The sequence below is a fragment of the Camelus dromedarius genome, chromosome Y (assembly GCF_036321535.1).
Source record: "Camelus dromedarius isolate mCamDro1 chromosome Y, mCamDro1.pat, whole genome shotgun sequence".
NCBI lineage: Eukaryota > Metazoa > Chordata > Mammalia > Artiodactyla > Camelidae > Camelus > Camelus dromedarius.
Genome location: NC_087473.1, coordinates 6,484,761 through 6,488,813, shown reverse-complemented (window position 1 = coordinate 6,488,813; position 4,053 = coordinate 6,484,761). Strand labels below are relative to the sequence as shown.

At 33.0% G+C, this 4,053-nt stretch overlaps 1 pseudogene; it reads right to left on the bottom strand.

Moving 5' to 3' along the window:
* Window positions 1-1,219: 1,219 nt before the first annotated feature.
* On the bottom strand, window positions 1,220-2,799 carry LOC135320337 (heat shock transcription factor, Y-linked-like; annotated as a pseudogene).
* Between the last annotated feature and the right edge of the window lie 1,254 nt (window positions 2,800-4,053).

The window sequence follows — 4,053 nt, the reverse complement described above, 5'->3', positions numbered from 1 at the left end:
TGTCTCCTGTACCTACCTCCACTTACTGTCTTGTGTGACTAGTCCTCGGTCTATGAAAAGAGCTAGTTTGTGGTGAAAAGTAAAGGCCATAACGAAATAGTTTGAAAACCATGAAATTTTGTTGTTTCAGAAAGTACATTTTGCTTAAATCAACATGTATTTTTCATTCACTAAATACTAAAATGCATCCTGTGGCATGTGCTGTGCTTACTGTGCTGTTACCCAAGTTAGACAAGGAAAGGGGGATAGACAGAAAATATCTGGAGGAGGTGGTTTTTGTGCTGAGACTGGGAAAGTCTAAGTAGGTAAAAGGAGGACATAGTAAGTCCAAGAATGAGCTGGAACAAAAGATGTGAGTTTGGAGTTAACATGGTTGACAAGCATTTGCCTGGATATATCTCCAGATACACTGAAACATAAAGATATGCCAAGGTAGTCAGATGCCAGATCTATAAAGAAATGACTAAACTATGTTGTGTTTGTGGGCTTAGATTTGGAAAGGCATTAAATGCCACCCTGAAGACGTAAGCTTATCTTTGGCTGCAACATAAAGCAACATAAAGTGTTCACAAGAAAATATAGTGTAAACTCTTCAGGGGAGGAAATGAAATCACCAACTGCAATGCTTTGAGAACAGCACAAAGAAAACCATAGATAAAATTACTTCTTAAATTCTACCACATGCTTTATGATTCCAGGGAAGTCATAAGAGAGACCATGATCCCTGGGCCAGTTCCTGCATTTATCTCCTGTTCCAACCTACTCTAACAACACTTTAATACTTTCCAGGATGAACCAGAAACCTCTTAGTACTTTTCAATCTCTAAATATTTTAGTCTTTTCCCAAATTCTACCATTTTCTCTTCTTCCTTACAAGAAATTATTCAAATTTACTCCCATATTGTTCCATCAAATGATCATATCAATCAAATATCTCTTTTTTTCTTTAATGGCAACTTAGTCTCCCAATTTACACTTAAATGTATTTTAAAAAAATAAGGAAAATACAGGTCACATGTAAGTTTATTATTCAAATAGGAAAATAGCAAATATTTGTATCATGTGCCAACATCAATTATTATCTTTGTTATCCAGTATAATCTGGTAGTCCTCTGGCAGATCAGTTGTATTTAGGATGTCGATCATATATTGCAGTTGGCTGATGAGTTGGCCGTGAAAGAGAGGTAGCTGATGTATCAGCTATCACTGGCACTGGAAATCATGGGTTGCTCTCTGCTTGAAGTTTAGAAAAAGGACCTTCATTGGCTGATATGTTGTGATATGTATTTGGAAAAGTAGAAGGATCCAACATCAGTCCAAGATAATTGCTCTGTTTGGGAGATAAGTTGCTGTACTGAGAATTAGAAGTTTTAGTTGTAATGAAATTCACAACACGGCCATTTTCTTCAGTGTAGCTGCTTTGTGAGTCCACGTGGAAAGTGGTCAACTGATTTAAAATAGCACGTTGATCCACTGCAATTTGTTCTGGTGGTCTAACTGACATTGATGATGCAGGAGAAAAATCACCTCTCATTGGGGTAGTTGTATCACCAATTATGTGGCTAGTAGACGGCTTTCTTTTTAGAGGCATGTTTAAATTTGCAGAAGGTAAAAATGCACTTTCTCCTCTAGTGTCAACCACAAAACCAGAATTATGATTATGCACATTAACCCCCTGCTTTAAAGTGCTTCTTTTTGAAATCTTCAGCCAATGAAGATACCAGGGAATCATTTTTAATCCCAACTCTTCTTTTTATTCTCAGTAAAAGCTGGGGACAGCCTCGTTTAAAATTTGGATTATGATAGAACTGCAGCTACAAATAAAGGGGAAATATTTTAGTATTAATTTAAACAAAATACAAGACTACAATAAGACTAATCTATAAAACCTCAGATTTCATGCTTACTATACAAAGATAATATCATCAAAATATGAACATTGCTGACTATTTTTTGAAGTTCCTTACTTGGAAAATACACATTTAAAAACTATACTCATCAAATTTAAAACCTTAGCATTTGCAGTAATGGTGAATGCCACTTTTTAAAAGCAGCTTTAATATCTTTATTTAGATTTCTGATAAGATTAATAGTTGCTAGCAAAGTTTCTCATAATCTTGAATACTTAACAAGCTGTCCTCATTTTTTAGAAAAAAATAAAGAATTTTAGCCTTAGTAGTTTTATACAATTTTCAAAATCTTGCTTTACATTTATATTATCATAGATTGATGTACAAAATAAAATTTTATATATAAATTGTAAAGTGGTGACTAAAATTTCTGAATACTTTTCTTAAAACAGAGACTTCTTTTTCTTCTGCCAGAAAGTCAGCTAGACAAGCAGATCTTTGAAAATTCTGCCACACTTTACTAAATCCGTAAAGGTTAAGCTGTCTAACTAAACTTTTCATACTTCCAGTTTCAAATATTCTGAAAGGGGCCTTTCTTTCCAGAACTTCCTTCTTAAAGACATCTTCATCGATCACTATGGAGGTTCAATCCATCCCACCAGATGGATTGAAATTGGTCACTCCCAACCATTTTCCAGAGTTTTCTTGGAAATGTCAGAGAACAAAAATCTTTATCTTCATCTGGTTCAGAGACACAATGTGTGTAACATGGTCTTTTCATGAATGATTCTTCACACAAAGTCTCAAAAGCATTTTCTTCAATCATAGACCTCAAATCCAAGTCCCCAGAGATTGTTTGATCACACAATAAAGATCTACAGGACTTTCCTGAACCATTTGGTCCATCTTTAGGAGACACATCTTGAATTTCTGAAGAAATATGTGCCATCTCAAATAACTTTTTCTACAGCTCGTTTTCTAATCTGCCTTATTTGAGCACTGCAGTTTCAAATGCTGCTTTGGCAGGCCTGCACACATAAACTGCTAGGCCATCACAGAGGTTCTCAACCTGAGTAGCTGTGACATCACAAAATGACTGGTGTCCTAGCAACCCAAGTGTAACATTCAGCCAGTGTTTACTCCTCATTCATCCAGTTAAAATGAAACCTATAGGATGTTTATTTTTACAGTGTGATCTGCAAATATTATTCCCTCAAAATCTTTTTAAAAAAATTAAATTTGGAGTCTATGAAACAAAAGCAATCTCCTTCCTTTTGTACACAAATTTATACCAGATTGCTGAACAGAGTATAAATAATTTGCTAAATAAATAAACTAATTTTAACTTTTTGGAATTTAAATTGAAGTTTGTGTAAAAACTCTACAAATATTGTATAACTATTTCATTATCATTTGTAATTAAATTGAAACATAATTTGATTTGGATATCGAAGTAGATATTTATCTGTGTGCTTTACATTAAGTAGCTCTATATTCAAAAAATGAGCAGAATACATATCAGTTTATTTGTTATCTTAAAAATAAATGGTAAATATTTATGAAATAAAATTAGATTAAAATAATCTATCAAAGTTAAGAAATCCCAAGGGGGGGAATTTTTTAAATTGTAATTCAGCATTATAAGTAAAAAAATGTAATTTAATATTCTACTTTATTATTACAAAAGAGAAAATCTTATTGTAGTCTTACAAATGTTTATTTTAGCCATTCTTTCATTCAGAGGTTTTTCAGTCCCTACAAGGAATAAATTTTCTAGTCATCTTTATAATCCACACTCTTGTGGCTCCTGTTAAGTGTTCCAAAATGGTGTTGATAAATAAACTTATGCACATGATCCTGTGTTCCATAACCAGTGCCTCCATTAAGGGGCAAACAAACAAATAAACAAAGAACTAAGAGTATATATGGGTTGGTGTGGAAAAGACCAGCTAAATACTTTTTTGAGAGCAATTTGTTTCTCAGTCCTGAAACAGTTTACATTTTTGTATAATATGGCATTTAAGGCAAGTATTTTTTGCTCTAATTGTAAATAATAGCTATGTTCTCTATCAGTAAACTGTAGTAAATCCAGTTCTACCATAAGTTATATCCTTTATTTACAAATAAATTCCAATAAACATAAGCCAAATTCAAAATGAGACATAAAATTTTTAAATAAATAAATGTACACTCAAGCTACAAT